This window comes from Ovis aries, chromosome 18 (genome assembly GCF_016772045.2).
Source record: "Ovis aries strain OAR_USU_Benz2616 breed Rambouillet chromosome 18, ARS-UI_Ramb_v3.0, whole genome shotgun sequence".
In the NCBI taxonomy this organism is placed as follows: Eukaryota; Metazoa; Chordata; class Mammalia; order Artiodactyla; family Bovidae; genus Ovis; species Ovis aries.
Genome location: NC_056071.1, coordinates 57,406,681 through 57,427,470, shown reverse-complemented (window position 1 = coordinate 57,427,470; position 20,790 = coordinate 57,406,681).

Here is a 20,790-nt window from a genome sequence, read left to right as displayed (position 1 = left end):
CTGCCTTTTTCTCACAGACTCAGAGCTTAGCCTGGATGCACTTGTCTAATGGTTCTAATGGAAAAGAGGGCAAGCAACTTCCTTTATAAGGATGTGCCTGGAATTTGCATGAGTTCAGTCGCTCAGTCGTGTCCGACTCTTTGCGACCCCATAAATCGCAGCACGCCAGGCCTCCCTGTCCATCATCAACTCCCAGAGTTTACCCAGACTCACTTCTATCGAGTCGGTGATGCCATCCAGCCATCTCATCCTCTGTCGTTCCCTTCTCCTCCTGCCCCCAATCCCTCCCAGCATCAGAGTCTTTTCCAATGAGTCAACTCCCCGCATCAGGTGGCCAAAGTATCAGAGTTTCAGCTTCAGCATCAGTCTTTCCGATGAACACCCAGGACTGATCTTCTTTAGGATGGACTGGTTGGATCTCCTTGCAGTCCAAGAAACTCTCAAGAGTCTTCTCCAACACCACAGTTCAAAAGCATCAATTCTTCGGTGCTCAGCTTTCTTCACTGTCCAACTCACGTCCATACATGACCACAGGAAAAACCATAGCCTTGACTAGACGGACCTTAGTCGGCAAAGTAATGTCTCTGCTTTTGAATATGTTGTCTAGGTTGGTCATAACTTTCCTTCCAAGGTGTAAGCGTCTCTTAATTTCATGGCTGCAATCACCATCTGCAGTGATTTTGGAGCCCCCAAAAATAAAGTCTGACACTCTTTCCACTGTTTCCCCATCTATTTGCCATGAAGTGATGGGACCAGATGCCATGATCTTAGTTTTCTGAATATTGAGTTTTAAGCCAACTTTTTCACTCTCCTCTTTCATCAAGAGGCTTTTTAGTTCCTCTTCAGTTTCTGCCATAAGGGTGGTATCATCTGCATATCTGAGGTTATTGATATTTCTCCCAGCAATCTTGATTCCAGCTTGTGCTATTTCCAGCCCAGCCTTTCTCATGAGGTACTCTGCACATAAGTTAAATAAGCAGGGTGACAATATATAGCCTTGATGTACTCCTTTTCCTATTTGGAACCAGTCTGCTGTTCCATGTCCAGTTCTAACTGTTGCTTCCTGACCTGCATATAGGTTTCTCAAGAGGCAGGTCTGGAAGTTGCACACTTCTGCTCAAATTCCATTGGTCAGAGTTTCGTCACAGGGTCACATCTGGTTGGAAATAGTCAATGAATACTTACGAAGCATGAATTCTAAGTCAGGAATATCATATTATATGTTATGCCTCCTCTAGGCAATTTGGGAGCAATGGATTACTCTCCCCCATTTCACTGATGAGAAAACTGAGGCGAGGGAGCAAGAGGCACAGTGGGGGCCTGAAGCCAGGTTTCCCAGCTACAAAGCTGGCAGGCTCTCCTCACCCCACATCTGCCTTATTGCTTCAAAGCCTGGGAAAGTTGATGGGCCTGCAACCTTCCAAGAAGCTCTGCAGAAATGAACTGCCAAACTTGCTTGTCTGAAATAGCTGTGGTCCTCAGCTTCCTGGAACAAAAACGCGTTCTCTCTCAAGTGGGGACCAGCCCCGGAACCCATCCTTTATTTCATGCAAAGCAGCTCCCCATCACCCATAAATTATTTTCCAGGCCTTTCCACTAGGCAGTTCTGCTTTGGAAATGTCCCACGCAGGGTGGATGCATAGTCTCCTGGACCCCATCAGTCTGGCAAAGTAAAACCAGAAGTGTCGTGTGGAGTTGCAAACCAAAAATAGATTACGACTGAGACCCAAACACCAACACAGAGAGGAATGGGGGCAAAAGACGCAGCCTCAAAGTGCAGTTTTAAAGTTTCCTGGCCTTGTAAATGAATCCAACAGTGCTAAACCCACTGTGGCCATCCAACAGGTAGCTTGCTATGAGAGCTGGTACACAAGATTTCAATTTTTTCTTTATTATTGTTTTGTTTATTGTCCTCAGTAATTTAATCCTGGATATTTTCTTTTTAAAAATTGAAAAAAAATATTACTATCTATTTATTTTTGGCTGTGCTGGGTCTTCATTGCTGCGAGTGGGCTTTCTCATTGGAGAGCACGGGCTCTAGAGCGTAGGCTAGTAGCTGTGGTCCGTGGGCTTAGTCGTCCCTTGGTGTGTAGGATCTTCCTGGACCAAGGATCGAGCCTGTGTCCCCTTCATTAGCGGGGTGAGTGTTAAGCACTGGAGCACCCGGGAAGTCCTCTTTTTAGTTTTTGATCAGATTTTGGTTGGGGCATCAAATTGATCTCGAGGAGGCTCATGCTGGCAGTTTACATGGGCCTGGTACTTGGGCCACTCACTGTTGAAAAGGATGCCTTCACTTCAGCCTTGATTGCTCTGAGAAACAAGACAGTGGAGTGGGGACATTTTCATTTGACAAAACACAGCATCTCTTGGTCCCCACAACAGACATGAAAACAGCAGAAAGGAGTGGAAGAGGATGATGACTTGCCACTCATCCTGATCTGCTATCTGCCATGCACACACGTAGGGCGCTTTATGATGACTGTCTTATTTGCTGGATGTCTTTATTTTACAAAAGAGGGACCAGAGGGTTGACAAGTAAGAGGCCAAGCTCACTTTGCATGGAAAGGATGGGATGTGAATATTTTTGAGCGGAGATGTGGTTTATTACATCGATAAGAAGTGAAAGTGTTAGTCACTCAGTCATGTCCGACTCTTTGTGACCCCATGGATTATAACCACTAGGCTCCCCTGTCCATGAGATTCTCCAGGCAAGAATACTGGAGTGGGTTGCCATTTCCTTCTCCATACATCAGTAAGAGTTCCTGTTACTTGAGGGTGTGCAGCATGCCAGGCCATGGTCTCAGACTTTTTAGGTATTAACTTTTTTATTCCCCTCAATATTATGTGATGGGTGCTATTATTATGCCCATTTTACAAATGGGGAAACCAAGGCCCAGCAGAGAAGTAAAGAATCCACCCACTATTGCAGGAGACATGGGTTCAATCACAGGAAGATCCCCTGGAGGAAGAAATGGCAACCCACTCCAGTATTCGTGCCTGGAGAATCCCATGGACAGAGGAGCTGGGGGGGTTACAGTCCATGGGGTTGCAAAGAGTCAGACATAACTGTTCAGCTGCACCACCAGGACTTGACTCCGGGACTAAATTGCACTGCCCCATATCATCTCTTCATTCCTGAGTCAGCTGCCATTTCATCATCAGTAACCAAGAGAAATACAGTGTGAACCATGTTATGTAATTCAAACATTTCTTTTAATTGACCACATTCCAAAAAGGTAACAGTTTAAATGAACTTAAATAATATATTTTATTTACTCCAATATATCATAAATATTACCCTTGAAACATATAATCAATATAAAATTACTAGTGATAGAGACCTCCCTGCTGGTCCAGTGGCTAAGTTTCAATTCGGGGGGCCCAGGTTTGATTCCTGGTTAGGGAACAAGATCCTATATGCCACAGCTGAAAGATCCTGCATGCCACAGATTAAAAAGAAAAAAAAAGAGCCCTCATGCAGCAACTAAGACCCAGCACAGCCAAAATTATTAATGACAGATTTTACATTGGGTGAGTAGAGAGTCTGTCAAACCTGATGTGTATATCCCACTTAATGCCCATCTCAATTTGGATAAAACCACATCTCAAGAGCTCAGTATCCACACATGGCCAGAATCTACCATATTGGGTAGCATAGTCCTTGATGCTTGTTATTCAAAGTGTGGTCCACAGATGAGAAGCATTAGTATCACCTGGGAGCACATGAGAAATGCAGACACTCAGGTCCCAGCCCAGACCCACTGAGTCAGAAGCTGCATTTAGCCAGGTGCCCAGGAATTCATGTGCATATCTGTTTGAGAAATGCTGATCTGTAATTCTTACCCTTTTGTGAGAGGAGCTTTTTGCCATCGTTGAAGGCCATAGGGTCTTCTTCCTAGAAATATATAAATAGGCAAATGCACACAGACCTCTGCTTAGGGTTCCAGAAACCTCCTCCAGCTCTTAGAAACCCAGCTAAGGACCTGTAGTTCATGGAATCCACGTTAAGAACTTTGGCTCTGGAGCGGTGGTTTTCAAAAATAAAAACTGTTAGCCATGCAAACTTGTCTCTTGTTCACAAATGAAAACTTGCTCAGAATCCTCATGTGTAAAATGGGCTAAGAGTGAGTCTCAGGGGCTGAATAGGGAAACACCCCATTCCTGTGTGTCCTGCCCTTCCTCCATCCAACCCCGAGGACTTTGAGGGTAACCTCAGGCTCACTGTGGACTCCCAATCCCACCCAACCCCATTCCTGGCCTGAGTTTACTGACCTGGTTCCCTAGCTGCACATGGATCACTCAGAAGTAACTCTTGTTTGTTTTTGTTTTCAAACTTTCTGGGGAAATTCTGAGGACCAGCTGGACTTTGGAAAATTAATCTCAAAATCAATCTCCTGGCATCTCAACTGCCAGGAAGGTCCTGTTCTTGTTTGGTTGCCAAGTCGTGTCTGACTCTTTTGCGACTCCATGGACTGTAACCCACTAGACTCCTCTGTCCATGGGATTTCCCAGACAAGGATACTGGAGTGGGCTGCCATTCCTTTCTCCAGGCTATCTTCCTTCAGTTCAGTTCAGTTCAGTTCAGTTCAGTCACTCAGTTGTGTCCAACTCTTTGTGACCCCATGAATTGCAGCACGCCAGGCCTCCCTGTCCATCACCAACTCCCGGAGTCCACCCAAACTCATGTCCATCAAGTCGGTGATGCCATCCAGCCATCTCATCCTGTCATCCCCTTCTCCTCCTGCCCCCAATCCCTCCCAGCATCAGGGTCTTTTCCAATGAGTCAACTCTTTGCATCAGGTGGCCAAAGTACTGGAGTTTCAGCTTTAGCATCATTCCTTCCAAAGAACAGCCAGGACTGATCCCCTTCAGAATGGACTGGTTGGATCTCCTTGCAGTCCAAGGGACTCTCAAGAGTCTTCAACACCACAGTTCAAAAGCATCAATTCTTCAGTGCTCAGCCTTCTTCACAGTCCAGCTCTCACATCCATACATGACTACTGGAAAAACCATAGCCTTGACTAGACAGACCTTTGTTGGCAAAGTAATGTCTCTGCTTTTGAATATGCTATCTAGGTTGGTCATAACTTTCCTTCCTGCTTACTCCTTCCGAGTAAGCATTTTTAATTTACCCCAGGATCAAACCTGTGTCTCCTATGTCTCCTGTATTGGTAGGTGGTTTCTTTACCACTGAGCCACCAGGGAGGCTCTGCAAGTCCTATTATACAAGGTCATGTTCAGTGCAAAGTCTTGTAATCCAAGCTGGCCTCAGTTGGCTATGTGGGCCTTCGGATGACTGCAGTGGAAGGATCTAGAGATCCTGTTTGGTCTCCTCTCGCTGCAGAGAGAGAGATTAGGGCCCCGAGGGCAGGTGGAATGTGTCCCATGCGCTACCATAAGGTCTCCTTCCACCTTTGGCCTCCTCCAGTGGCCAAAGACCCTCTTATCCCCACATGGACTGTAGATGTTTCCGATGGAGTACAAGATGCCGTTTCCCAATTTCTTTCTCCATTCTTCATCGTTGTCAGATTTCCCACCTCCCTCCCTTCCATCCTGACATTGTGCTGGGGCCACAAAGGCTCCTCTAAGCCCAGCTGTGATCGAATCACCTCTCTGCACAGCGGAGGCCATTTCCTGCAAAGCTAGTGCAACTTACATTCATTCCCACTAGAACGGACCCCTTCCATGACCCATGAAACCGTATTCTTTTTTCTTAAAGAGGGTCCCTCAAGTTGTACAAGCTTCAGATCCCATAAAACCTGCCTCTGCTGCTCAGATCCTTTGAGGTTTATCAGGACAAAGTCCCAGTTCCAGTATCCTTGCCTGGAGAATTCCATGGACAGTGGAACCCAGTGGGCTACAGTTCATGGGGTCACAAAGAGTTCAACACAATGGAGCGACTAACACACTGGTTTTAACAATGGAGCGACTAACACACTGGTTTTAACAAACCAGTGTCCTGGTTTGTATGCAGATTAGTTGATATCCCATTCACGGCATTTCCTCCCTGGTTAATTCTTTAGCATCCTTGAAAACTTAGCTAAGAAATCTTGTCCTCAAGAATATTAACTGCAATGTTTCTTGCCTGCAGGCAACTAAAGGTTTTTTTTATGGCACAGAAGGAGTCCAGAGATTGAGCAGTTCTGGGTTAATTATCCTAGGAATTTAATGAGCAAAAGGACACAGCGTCACCTACTCATGGGCTTCCCTGGTGGCTCAGATGGTAAAGAATCTGCCTGCAATGTAGGAGACCCGGGTTCAGTCCCAGGGTTGGGAAGATCCCCTGGAGCAAGGAATGGCAACCCACTTAATTGTTCTTGTCAGGAGAATGCCATGGACAGAAGAACATGGTTGGTGGGCGTCCAATGCGGTCACAAAGAGTTGAACATGACTGAGCGACTAACACACACACACACAGACACCTACTCATACTGAAGACCTGTGGCAGAAAGATGGGATAATTCATCCCACGTGAGACTGCTTCTTTTTTAAAATCAGTGAAGAATGTTTTTCAGAAGCTTTGCCCTCTACCCACCGCAGGTAACTTTCCCTCGGATCTGATCGGTCAGAATGCGTCACGTGTCCGTGGCTAAACCAATGGCTGCTGGGGAACAGTTGGCTTGGACCAATCAGGAATCAGCCTCTGGGGCTGAATTCTGTGACCACAATTTTGAAAAAAATATTACACTAGGAAGGCTTGGCTGTGGGCTGGGCGGAGGAGTGTCTGTAGGCCAGGCCACCAACAATGCCTCCTGCACTGTCCCTGACCGTCCCCCAGCCTGGGAGGGGCCACCGTCCCTCCGGATTCACACAGCCTGCTTTGTTCCCTCTATACCACTTGGCAGCTTGTCTCTGTTCCCTCAGCCCCCTGATATTAGCGCCCCACAAGCAGGAAGCGGAGCTCATCCACCTTACTCTCATCCCAACTCCTAGCACAAGGCCTGACACCTTGTTAGAGCTCAGAGTAGTTTAAGTGAATACATTTCCTCCCAGTGGTGTTCCCACAAAGCATAATATACTCGTTGTTTCAGACACACTTGATGAGACACTTCATTTGGAGGAAATGCAGGAGGTTTCACGTCTACTCCTAAGCTGTGAACTCCCTCAGCACAAGGCCTGGTCTGGGCACATCTCTGTATCCCCTGGTGCCTACTACAGTCCCTGATCCACAGGACATGTGCATAGTTTAGGATATAACACATAATAAATAGGTTTCCATGCAACACAGCAAAGAGAAAAATTAACTCTGCGGCATGTGCTGCGGATGCAGCTCCCAGACACAAGTTTAAATGACAGAAGCAAGACATGAAAGAGTAATGGTGTAAGATTCTATTCATATAAAGTTCAAACATGGTGAAACTAATTCTTGGTGATAGAAGAGAGAAAGTGGTCACTGTGAGGGGAGGGGGGTTGGCTGGGAGGGGTCACAAGAGAGCCTGAGGTGGGCTGCAAATGTCCTAGCTCTTGACCTGGATGGTGGTGACATGTGTGTCCATGAAAATTTAACAGAGCTTTAAACTGTGGTACATTTAGTCAACAGAATCTTATTCTATTTTGTTAAAAAGACATGAGCTATTAAGCCATGGATGAAATTGAAATGTACGTTGCTAAGTGAATGAAGTCAATCTGAAAAGGCTACATACCACAGAATTCCAAGTGTATGAGATTCTGGAAAAAGCAAAACTAAGGAAACAGTAAAAAGATCAGTGGTTGCCAGGGATGGAGGGAGGGGAGAGGGATGAATAGGCAGAGGATTTTTAGGGCAGTGAAACTCTTCTGTATGATATTAGAATGGTAGATACATGTTACACATTTACCCAAACCCACAGAATGTACACCCAGAGTGAAGCCTAATGGAAAGTATGGACTTTCTGTGATGATGTGTTAGTGTAGGTTAAAGGAATGTAACATATGTACCATGTAGAGGGGGATGTTGATAGCGAGGAGGCTGTGAGTTGGTTAGGGTCATGGGGCAGGGGATATATGAAAGTGAAAGTTGCTCAGTCATGTCCAGCTCTTTGTGACCCCGTGGACTATACAGTCCATGGAATTCTCCAGGCCAGGATACAGGAGTGGATAGCCTTTTCCTTCTCCAGAGGATTTTCCCAACCCAGGGATCGAACCCAGGTCCCCTGTGCTGCAGGTGACTTCTTTACCAGCTGAGCCACATAGGGGAACTCTCTATACTATCCACTCAATTTTGCTGTGAAACTAAAACTTTGCTAAAAAAGAAAATCCATTTCTAAAAAATTCTTGAGCAAGCTATTTTGTACATTGTACAGCATGTGATATCTACATCATAAAGGCCAAAATATGCTCCTTAAAAATAGCATTCATAATCATCCTCTAAAGGCTTACAGGAAGCCAGATCTTGCCTGAGTTCTGTACCTATAGTATTTTTTAGAATGCAGGTGGTGGAAGCACACAGATTTACCTGGCTTGATCTCCATCCTGCTCTCAGTGGCCAGCATATCATAAAGGTTTATCAGGTGGAGGGCTGATGCTGAAGCTGAAGCTCCAATACTTTGTGATGCGAAGAGCTGACTTGCTGGAGAAGACCCTGATGCTGGGAAAGACTGAGGGCAGGAGGAGAAGAGGGCGACAGAGGATGAGATGGTTAGATAGCATCACCGACTCAAGGGACGTGAATTTGAGCAAACTCTGGGAGATAGTGCTGGAAGAACAGCATAGTGTCCATTTTCAGAAGCGGAAACCAAGCTTCTGAAAGGAAGGTGACTGCGTGGTCCATAGCTGGTTAAGTGGCAAAGCCACGACTTGTCTTGATAGAAAAGCCTGCATTCTGAACCCCTGTGCTCTGCCACCTCCAATTTTCAGTGAAGCTGACCTGCAAGAGCTCAAGTGTTGAGAAGGCGTGTAGGTACAACTATTCACAGGAGTTGTCACGGAGGTTGTGCTTTTCCTAAATTAATTGCTATTGTCTCTGGGACAAGGTTACAAAGTGCCCTGATTGTAGCTGTGACAAGGGGATATGCCAAGACCAAGTTCAACCCGTCAGTCTGTCAGTGGCTTTGACACCTGGATTCCCTGTCACCTGGTAACTACTAAAAGGTGTAATATTCTGAAACCTTTAATTTTACCTTCTGTGGGAGAGGAAAATTGATGGGGGAGAGGTAGGGCGCAATTTGAGACATGTGCAAATTACCTTTTGACTCTCATGAACGTAAATTCCACATCTGATGCCTGCCTTGGTGAGAATCTTCGTCCCTCAGACGAGCTAGGTTGATGGCCATCAGCACATAATTGCTGGGCTCAGCCCCATCTCTCCTGCCAGGGAATGAAATCTTGTTCAAGGTCAGCATCAAGGTGTCAGTCTGAAAGCTTCCAGTGACAAGGGAGCTGCCTCTGGAACAAGATAGTTACTTATGTGTGTGTGTGTGCACACGGTCTGATGATGCTTAATGAGGCCAAGTAATAGGAGAGGTGAGAAGGTGACCTAGTGGCATTTCAGAGACAGGATGGTGCCCAAAGCCAGACTGGAGGGGGCTGTCGGTGAGTGGGTGATGGTGACATGGAAATAGCCTGTATGCCCTGTTCTGAGAAGTTTGCCTGATAGAGAAGAGAGAGAGAAAAAGAAGCGTCATCAGATTTCCTTGGTGGTCCAGTGGCTAAGACGCCACGCTCCTAATGCAGGGGGCCCAGGATCGATTCCTGGTCAGGGAACTCTTAATAGAACCCACATGGGCACAACTGACAGTTCCCAAGCTGCAACTAGAAGGTCCTGCCTTCTGCAACTAAGTCCTGGCGCAGCCAGATAGAAAAGCATATGAAAATGAACTTGGAAAAAAGCAGCACTGTGAGAAGTCCACTGGAGATGTTTTGGGAAATGTTTTTCACTGTGATAAATACGTATCCCATAGTACTTACCATTTTAATGTGTACACTTCATTAATGCATTCAGAACGCTCTGCAACCATCGGTACTATCACCGCTCTCGAGCTCCAAACCTTCTTCATCACCCTCGAAGGAGAGTCCATCCTCACTAGGCTTTCCTCGCTGCCCCCAGTCCCTGGCAACCACCAGTCTGCATTCTCTCACTCTGGATGACCTGCTCTGGACTTTTCACACGCATGGGCTCGTACAAGATGCAGCCTCCTGGAACGGGCCTCTCTCACTGAGCACAAGGTTTTCAAGGCTCATCATTGTAGCATGCATCAACGTTTTATTCCATTTGTGGCTCCATTGTGTGCGATAATACATTTTGTTTCTCAGTTTATTTGTTGGTGGACACTTGAATTGCTTCTGGTGCTCCATGCTCAATCACTAAATCGTGTCCGACTCTTTGAGACCCTATGGTAGCCCACCAGGCTCCTCTGTCCGTAGGATTGTCCAGGCAAGAATACTGGAGTGGGTTGCCATTTCCTTCTCCATGGATTGCTTCTACCTTTTGGCTATTTTTGGGTAGTGCTGCAGTAAACATTCATGTACAAGTTTTTTTTTTCTTTTTTTCCTCCAACAGCTGTTGTCAATTCTTTGGAGTAGACACCTGGGAGCATAATTGCCGGGTCACTTGATAATCCTAGGTTTAACTTGTTGAGAAGCCGTCAAACTAGCGATGTCTGAGGCTTCCAATTTCTCTATATCTTTGACTACTATTATTCTTTTACCAATTTTTTTTTTTTTTGAGGGATTTTCTTAGAGTGAGGATTCCTTGTAGTGAGCACTCACCATGGGCTCAGTGGCTCAGGAACAGTGGTGAGCAGATGGCTGGCCCTGCCATCCAGGGGTTTCATAGCCTCATATGACCATGGGAAAGGCAAGGACCAAAAGAAACTTTCAAACTCTATCTTGGACCAAGAGCTCCCAGTCAGTTCTTTCTACCTCCAGCTGCGGACAATCAAAGTTGAAATTTAGACACAGGATTCCAAGCCCTTTTCAGGGAAGCAAGAGAAAAGAGCACAGACTTTGGTGTGAAAGCTCTTTAGGTTCATCTGCTCACCGAGACTTCAAGTCTTTCAATCATCCAGAGCCTTGGCTTTTCTGGCAGTCAAATGGGAACAATACTATTTCCCTGGGGGAGTTACTATGCTATGTATGCAGATAAATGACAAAAGTGAAGACCCAGCTCGGTGCCTGCCACTTAGTAGATGTTCAATAAACATGTTTTCTTTTCCCTGGGTCAATGGAGAAAATTTTTAAAAAGAGCAAAATTAACAAGAATGTGTGTTTCCTTTACTCCAGAACTAGCTAAGGCAGACAGGAGGGTTTGCAGAGGTGGCCTCAGTTGTGGGCCAAGGACATACCACAAACATGCTCCCTGCCATTGACCTAGGCCCCCAGTCACATAACAGCCTTGTGGGGTCCCCTCTGTCTCCCTGGGAATTCCAGTGCTCAGCAAGCTTTGGGGTACCCCAGTTGCATTGGTTTCTGAGAGCTACTGTAACAAAATAACACAAACTGTGTGACTTGAAACAGTAGAAATTTGGGATTTGCCTGGTAGTTCAGCGGTTAAGGGTCCATCTGCTAAAGTAGGAGACACAGGTTCAATGCCTGGTCCGGGAGAATCCCGCATGTTATGGAGCAACTAAGCCTGCACGCTGCAACTCCTAAAGCCGGTTCGCCTGGAGCCCATGCTCTGCAACAAGAGGAGCCGCCACAATGAGAAGCCCTAGCACATGCTCCCCACAACCAGAGAAAGCCCAGGCGACCCTCTGGGGGTGGTTGGCAATCTTGGCATGGCCCTGTGCATGCCTTGATTTCAGGTTTTTAGCCTCCTGGACTTTGAGAGAATCACTTCCTGGGTTTTTTGTTTGTTTTTCTGCACTGGGTCTCCGTTGCTGCGTAGCCACGACACTCTAGTCTCTGACTCTGTCTTCAAATGGGCTTTGCCCTTCTATGTACCCCCTCCCAAATTTTTTACTTCTTATAAGGACACCAATCATTGGATTAGAGCTCACCCTAAGCCAGTATGATCTCCTTTTAACTTGATTATATCTGCAAGGTCCCTATTTCCAAACTAGGTCACATTTTCAGGCACTGGAAACTTAGGACATATCTCTTAAGGGACATGATTCAACCTATGGCTCTGGTTAATGGTTAAATGAGGGCATGGACTCAGGCTTTACAGAGGATGGAGACAGTTTGGGGAGCCTTCTTTAGGGGGAAGAACACGAAATCATGAATGCAAATTTAGGTAGAGGGCCCTGGACAGGGGCAAGCAAGTGGGGGATCCTGTGACTTAAGCATCTTTAGCGTCATGAAAAATCTACCTCTGAAAAGATCTCATGTAGCCTGTTTCGGTTCCTGTACTCATTACATGGAGCCAAAGGAATAAAACAGTTAAAAATGACAAATAATTAAAACATAAATTTTAAAACAGATGAACATTTCTGCATATATAATAGAGCAGGTCTGTAAGGAAAATAACCTCCACATCTTGACGGATTGTGACGGGCGGAGTTGTGTGTGATTGTCACTTATTTTTCTCTTTGCTTATCTAAATTTGCTGGCCTGTCTACAACGAGCATATATTGCCTTTATAAAAACCATAACCATCTTCTCCTTGCAGGCTTGATGTGTCGATTAGAGTCGGGATGGGTCTGAGGCCCTCGCGGAGAGCTGCACGGCCAGTGGTTGTCATTGATATCTGTCCTGGGAGATGCTATTTCCTCAAGGGCTCCATCGAGCCCACATGACCTCCCCTTAGGTTTCCTCGGTTTTCCCTCATCAGCACCCCCAGAAGGCCGCCTGGCTCAGATTGGGAAGGTACCCAGAGAGCCAATGGCCAGAGTCCGCACAGGAGAGGCCCCACCACAGAGAATGAGGTGCCGTGGCTGTTGATCCGTTTCCCTGATTTACATCAATTTACATTCAGCTCTGGAGTAATCTACATGAAAATCAGGCCGCCTCCATCTATTCCACTGAAATCAGATGAGGCCGCCTGGCCTGTGGGATGATGTGGGGAGATGCTCCCTCACTTCCCAAACCCTGGGCAGATTAATTTGTCAGCCAAAACAAGGGCTGGTATTGTAATCATGACCACCTAGCACACTTTCACTTTCCCCAAATTGGATAGATAAATGGATATTTGTGGTTTATTAACCTGAGTGTTTTGTCTAGCTGCATTTTCCATTTCCTCCCCTTCTAGAAGGAGCTGGTATGGTTTTCATGCGAGATTACTGAGGCCATTGATTCATTCATTCCTCTAACGATGATTTACTGAGGTCTTCCACGTACCGGGCAACTGCGCTCGGTGCTCAGGAGAGAGGGGTGATTGTCTTTGTCCTTGTCTTCAGTTGATGTCCCTGCTCTTGACTTATTTTTTAAAATGGAGTTTTTAATGTAGGTATAACCTATATATAGTAAAATGCATAAACCTCAAGTGTATAACTTGACAAATACTAGCACATGTAGCCTGTAACCTCCATCATGAATGGATAATGATGTGCCTGCTTAATTTTTTTTTAAATTGAAGTATATTTACAATGTTGTGTTAGTATCAAGCGTACAGCAAAGCAATTCAGTTATACATATCTATATATTCTTTTTCAAATTCTTTTCCATTGTACGCTGTTACAAGAGACTGAAAATGGTTCACTGCGCTATACAGTATGTCCTTGTTGTTTATCTACTTTTATATAATAGTGTATGTATGTTAAGCCCAAACTCCTAATTTCTCTCTCTCTGCTAAATGTCCATGGACAGAAAAATGGGTAAAGAAAATGTGAGTGTGTATATATATATACACACACAATATGATATATGCAATGTGTTCTATACAATGTGGTATGTAATAATACAATGTTATACAATATTGTATGTATTAACACAACGCTATATGTATTAATACAATGAATATTCAGTTCAGTTCAGTTCAGTCGCTCAGTCGTGTCCGACTCTTTGCGACCCCATGAATCGCAGCACGCCAGGCCTCCCTGTTCATCACCATCTCCTGGAGTTCACTCAGACTCATGTCCATTAAGTCCGTGATGCCATCCAGCCATCTCATCCTCGGTTGTCCCTTTCTCCTACTGCCCCCAATCCCTCCCAGCATCAAAAAAAGAATAAAATAATACCATTTGCAGAAACATGTATGCACCTAGAGGTTAACATGCGAAGTAATGTGCCTACTTTCTGATTTTGTTAAAGAAATAAAAGAGTCAGTAAATGTGTAATCCCTGGCACAAAGTATGTGCTCAATATACCTGAGGGTATTTACTGTGGCAAAACCTCCAAAACCTACTATCTCCAGAAGCAAAGTCCTTGACCACCTATTCTTCAGGTGTTTCCATGGTTACGTGTGACCTGGCACCCAGGTGGGGTCTTCTCTGAGTAGGTGTTGCCATGACCCCGGCTTATATTTTGATCTTCATCTCTATCTCTTTCTCATTTACTGGGAGGAGTTGGAAGGAGACTGTATGTATTTTTAAAAATGTATTTTTCCCGTAAAATAATAACATTTTTAAAGTTTTTCTATATTGTCAGAGGTACCATCAAACTACACTTGGCAAGAATTTTGAAGACGCATAGTGCATCTTCGCCAGTCTTGCTGATAACATGATCTGAAGAGGTTTGATCATTGTTACTTTTCCAATTCAGCATGAAATGTGGTATTTGCCACCAAAATATATCATTTGGAAGAGCATGGAAAGTGCTTCCTAGAATTTCATCAAATTTTTTTTTCTACTTTCATGCAATGTTCAACATAGAAAACAGAACTAAGTTCAATCAGATAACTATTTCGATACTTTTCTCAAAATGGAAATTGTTTTCTTATGATTTCAGATTTTTTGAAGTGTGGCAGACACTCTTGTCTCCCCAACCCGACCTCCTCTCCCTAAAGAGACCAGACAAGGGCACCCCCACTTTCACAGCCCCCTTGGGCTAGAGGCGCTTCCTTATAGCATCTCTGCATCACTTCTTTTCTCCAGGATCACCTGAACCTGGTTTGCAGTTTTTCCAGCAACTCACAGAACCCCTTCACTGTGCCTCGCCCTCCCCGCAGCCTCCACCACTGGCCAGCCTGAAACCTTCTGAGGGCTCCCCCACCCCACTCTAAGAGTCTCCCCTGTGATGATTCCAAACTCTTTCTTTTGTTCCCCGACCCCCAGAGGAAGAAGCCGCTTCCTCCCAAATGCCTTAGAGTTGTCTTTCTACCCGTTGAGCTACCCAGTTACCCACTGTATACCTGGTTAACCATCCTGTGTGTCTGATTCTCTGTTCAGCTACCTTGTGTGGTTTCTGTCTCCTGCCTGTTCCCCACTGACATCCCCACAACAAGCCTTCCCGGTCCTCAGCCCCAGCTTCGAATTGTTGAACATCACTGAACCTTGCTTTCCAGATTGGTGAAGTGGGAAGAACAGTAACAGACCACCATCAGCACGGAGGGGCTTCTTTGGTTTGTAGCTGTGGATCCTCTCTGCCAGAAGCTCCCTGCTCCCTCCAGGCAGGTGAGGGGCCTCTCATTGTGATCACGTGACTCTCTATACTTTGCCCTTGTGTATATCTAGCAAGTATTTGTACAGTGCTATTATGGACTGATTATTTTCTTTAAAATTCACATATTGAAAACCCCCAAGCATGACTGCATTTGGAGACGGGGCCTTTGAAACTGGTCAATCCTAGAGGAAATCAACCCTTAATATTCTTTAGAAGGACTGATGCTGAAGTTCCAATACTTTGGCTACCTGATGTGAAGAGCCGACTTATTGGAAAAGACACTGATGCTGGGAAAGATTGAGGGCAGGAGGAGAAGCGAGCAACAGAGGATGAGATGGTTGGATGGCATCACTGACTCAAGGGACATGAGCAAACTCCAGGAGGTGGTGAATATCAGGGAAGCCTGGTGTTCTGCAGTCCATGGGATCCCAAAGAGTTGGACACGACTGCGTGACTGAACAACAACAAAATTATATGGGAAGGCAGGAAGGCAAGCCAGGAAGAGGGCCCTCACCAGAAATAGAACCCTGTCAGAACCTTCATCTGGACTTCCAGCCTCCAGAACTGTGGAAAACCAAATTTCTACTGTTTAAGCTCCTGTCTGCAGGTGGGATCAGTCAATGCTGGTCATTTCTGTCCTCCCAGAAACAAACGCACCGTGCGTCACACAGCAGGTACTCAATCAATGTTTGCTGGCAAGGAATGTCTAAAAACCCAAGTACCCGAGAGCATTCTGCAAACTGTAAAGCCCTGTGCGCCCGGTCTCTGTTATGACCCTCAGGCCACTCTCCTTGGTCTGAAGCACTCTTTGAGGAATTCCCTCAATGCCATCCAAATCTCAAATCCCATTCATTCTTGGAACAGAGCTTACGCTGGCCCATAGTCAGTGATTCTCTCTAGCCTTCCCTGACCTGCCCTTGAGTGCAGTGGAGAAGGCTTCCCTCTCGGGGGATCTTCCTGCTGTGAAGGGCTGGACTGGACAGTTAGATTCTCTAGTGTCCCCAGTTCTCATTTCCCTTTAATCCAGAGAACTCATGAGAATGTACAAATCGCCTTCTGCACTGTTTCCAGAATCTGAAGCTGGGGGGAACTCCACTTCCTTTATCTCCTTGGGAGTTAATGAAAGCAAGAGGAAGGGCAGTGAGGTCTGGCAGAGTCCTTCACCCTCAAATCCCACTGCCTAACCATGGTGGGGGCGACTAGCTCTTTACATCCATGGCTAAGCCGGCTCCTCTTCAAAGAGCACTGAAGTTAAAACCAGTATAAGAAAGAAGGAGATGAACCACTGTGTTTACATGGAAAGTGGTTCCACATTCCTGCCATATGGAACACAGAGTGTCCTGGAGTCGGCAGCTACCTGGCTGCGTTCCCTACCTTATTATAGAGCAGGGGAGCCAAATTTCCTTCTGGGTGTCTATAAATAAAGTGCTTTGTCCACAAGCAGTTCGGTGGAAGCATTTTTCCGACCAGTGTACATATGAGTTTCATTTCTCCACAAAAGACACATCAGATTGGAGATGTTAGTTTAAGTCCACTGCTATGTGTAGTAATAATAACTTTTTCACAGCATCTAGTTCCCTTTTTTCCAAACTCCCCCATCCCCCTTCTTCAGTCTAGGCTTTATGTAGAAATTCTACCTAGGAAAGGCAGGCACTGCATTCCAAAATTCTTTCAGTAAAGAAATTTAGAAGGGTATGGGATACAATTTCTTCTGCTGCAGGTCAAATGCTCCATTTACAGTCTCTGGGGATGGCTGGTGGATTCTCCTTTTTCTGCTAATAGGAGCTAAGTAACTGGCCGCATTTCCCCTTTCACCTCGTCTGCCAGGGAGCTCAGTGCCAGCAACAACTTATACCTGTGCCTCTGAATCCTCTGTTTTCCAAATTCCTGATTTCATCTTTGATTATCCTTAGCAAACCTCAATGTTAACGTAAACTTACCCATCGTATCTCAGAAAGAGGCACGATGCAAAGGAATGTTAGTTTTAAAATAGTTGTTCTTTTTAGTGGCTTCCGGTCTTAGAACGAAAGCACAGGATGAATGGGGCACTGGGCATGGACTGGGAGAAAAAAAATCAGAACAGAGGGAAGGAGAAGAGGAAAAGGACCTTCAATGGGTATGAACTTTGCATCTTGCATTATGTAGGTACTTACAGATTTTTTTTTTTTTTTTAATGTAAGATGCACAGCAGCAGATCCTCTAAGGCAGAATGGCTGAGTCAAGCTTGGATCTAGGTCTAATTCCAGAGCTAGAGCATACTGCATGCCATCATATCACTCCCTACAACTCCTGCCAACAAGGAAGAGGCCAGCTGATAGCAGAATGTGCCTGTGAACACACAGTACCATGTGCTAAAGTGCACAGGGCAAGTTTGGTTGATGTCAACAGGGAGGACCAAGGGGACTGGATTTTATGTGAAAGGTTGAATACAGCAAGTCCAAGGCATCCATCCACTCAGTGCAAGAGCCTCCTGACTGGTTTTGCTGTTTCTTCACCCTGATGCCCTGTCCTTCCACTTGCCAAAGGCATCTGGTCAAGAAGTGAGATTTCACCCTCCTTGAAAGCTCACACATGAATGAGCATGCTGGTTTCATGGATGTTGATAGAAGACGCGAGACGCCCACATCAGAGACGAAAGACTGTGTCCCTCCCAGAAAAGCAGTGGGCGGTGTTGGCACGGTCCCCAAAGGCTCCTCAGCCCCACTTTCCACAGATGTGACAGGGATGCCTGAGACGAACAGTCACACATGTCCTCGTTTTGCATTACAAAGGAGGAACTCTAAGCTTGGGGGACTCGCCCTGTTTCAGCAAGCAGGAAACAAGTCCGCTCTTTGTCATGGAGGGGACATGACTTGGTGTCTCAAGCTCCATCACTTGCAAACACGACCCTGAGAAATGGCTCAAGTAGAGAGTGGTCAGAGCCTTGTACTCTGGGCCACGCCCGGTAAGATGAATTCCCAATGACCTAGGGCAGGATTCACACTCCTGAACACGGCCCTGTAGGCGCAGAAATGCCTGACTCCTGCCAGCCCCCTGCCCTCACCTGCTAACTCCACACCCCTCACTCACTCTGTCCACTTACACTGGCCTCCTCAGGGCCTTTGTCCTTGATCCTCTCCCATCTCTTCTTGGGGTTGCTCCTTTTCACCCTGTGGATGGCACCTCCTTAAGGACATCTTCCTCAGTTTCAGCTACTGCAGACTCACACCGGCATCGTTAAGTCATATCTGCCATATCCTTCTCAAACGCTATAATTGTGCTTCCTCTCCTTGTCTGTCAGGACCTCATCTATCTTGTTCCCCACTGTGCCCTTCAGAGCCTAGAGCAGGATCCAGGTGCTAAACAAAGATTTGGGTTGCAGTCGGGAGGGGAACTTCCCTAGTAATCCAGTGGCTAAGACTCCATGCTCCGAATGGAGGGGGTCCAGGTTCAATCCCTGGTCAGGGAACTAGATCCCATATGCTGCAACTAAAGCACCCTCATGAGCTCAAATCTGGGGCTCTGTGACAACCTAGGGGGGTGGGATGGGGTGGGAGGTGGGAGGGAAGCTCAAGAGGGAGGGGACATATGTATACCAATGGCTGATTCATGTTGATGTATGGCAGAAACCAACACATTATTGTAAAGCAATTACCCTCCAATTAAAAATAAATAAATTTAAATTTTTTATAAAAAGGAAAGAACTCTCATGCTGCAACTAAAGAAACTGCATGCCACAACGAAGATCGAAGATTCTGCAGTTTGCAACTAAGACCCAGCACAACCAAATAATTAAAACAAACAAAAATTTTAAAAAGAGATTTGGGGACTCTCTAAACGCAGGGTAGGGAGAATCCCAGCTCAGGAGGCTGGAGGCTCCAATAGCACCCCCAGGGGTGGCATATGACAACCAAGGAGCTTCCTGCTACTTCAGAAACGTAAAACTCAGCATGACTCATCTTAATGCCAGTGTGCAAGTATTGTGTAACTCACTGTTGTGCTTCAGACATGAGGTTTCTCCTTCCAGCGGCTTCTGAGAACACCAACTGGGACACCAGGGTATGAGTGTAGGGGAAGCTGAGTGATGGGTGGCCGAGTGATAGAAAGTCTTCAGAAAAGACTCAGGTACAGAGTTTACAAGGATGTGGGATCCATTCAAGGGAATTCAGGGCATGGTCAACAACTAACCAACCAGGCTTGAGTCATAGGATGGTGAGGTAACCATGGGGGATTCCTAGACTCCTGTGCACCCACAGCTGGGGATGGAAAAAACCAGAGCCAGAAAAGAGGACTGAGAAGGACTAGTATGAGAAGTTGGAGACAATGAGATGGTGTCTTCACAGAAGATGACAGAGGAGCCAGGGGACAAGAGGGCTGGCCAGTGGACGTCCAGGGGTGGGAGCAGCGGTGGTGGTGGGCAGCAGAGTCTAATGCTGACAATGAGGAAATGAGGATAAGACCCTCCTTACCTGGATGAGCAGGGGCAAGTCTCCTAACCTCTCTGGGCCTTCATAAGTAATCCCTGTTACCAGTGAAAGTGAAAGTCACTCAGTTGTGTCTGACTCCTTGTGACGCTATGGACTGTAACCTGCCAGGCTCCTCTGCCCATGGAATTCTCCAGGCAGGAACACTGCAGTGGGTTGCCATTTCCTTCTCCAGGGCATCCTCCCAACCCAGAGGTCGAACCTGGGTCTCCCGCATTGCAGGCAGATTCTTTAATGTCTGAGCCACCAGGAAAGCCCCGATAGGAGAAGGAAGCCTCTGGCCTTGGAGATCCTCCTGCTGTTACTATTACTATTATCAGCAGTGATAGAATCTGAGAATAGAGCAGGAGAATCTCTGGGGACAGTGGCTTCCTTCTTCTAGACCAGTTTGATGGGTGGGGGCGGGGGTGGCTTTTCACTCAGCTGCCGCCCTTCTCAACCACTAAAGGATGTCTGAAAACCAGCTACAAAATGGTGGCTGGGCTTTTGGGCCAGTGGGTGGACTTTATTGTGAGTTGGATTCAAAGTCAGACAAATAACACGCAGCTACTTCTTGGGGTCTGGCAATACACAAGGGAAGTCCAAGGAGACTTTGTGTTTGTCCATTAGTCAAGCATGCCATGATCCCTTACTGGGTTCCGGGCTTGGGTGGGGCTCTTAGCATAAACGATAAATGAGACCCAGTGGCACCGTATGGTGGAGAGAACAGGGCAGCTCTGCACTCACATGCCAGGCCCAGGATGCCAGGAGCAGTGAGTACTCCTTCCCAGCTGGTCTCACGGGACGTGCTTAGGGACACGGGGCACAGAGGTCTTGAGAACACAGTCACATTTGGGGACAGACTGCTCCTCATCTTTTCTCCTGGACATCACACCAGGGTGCATTCTAACCAAAGGAAGAGATACAGAGGAGCCAGGTAAGCTTCCCCAAG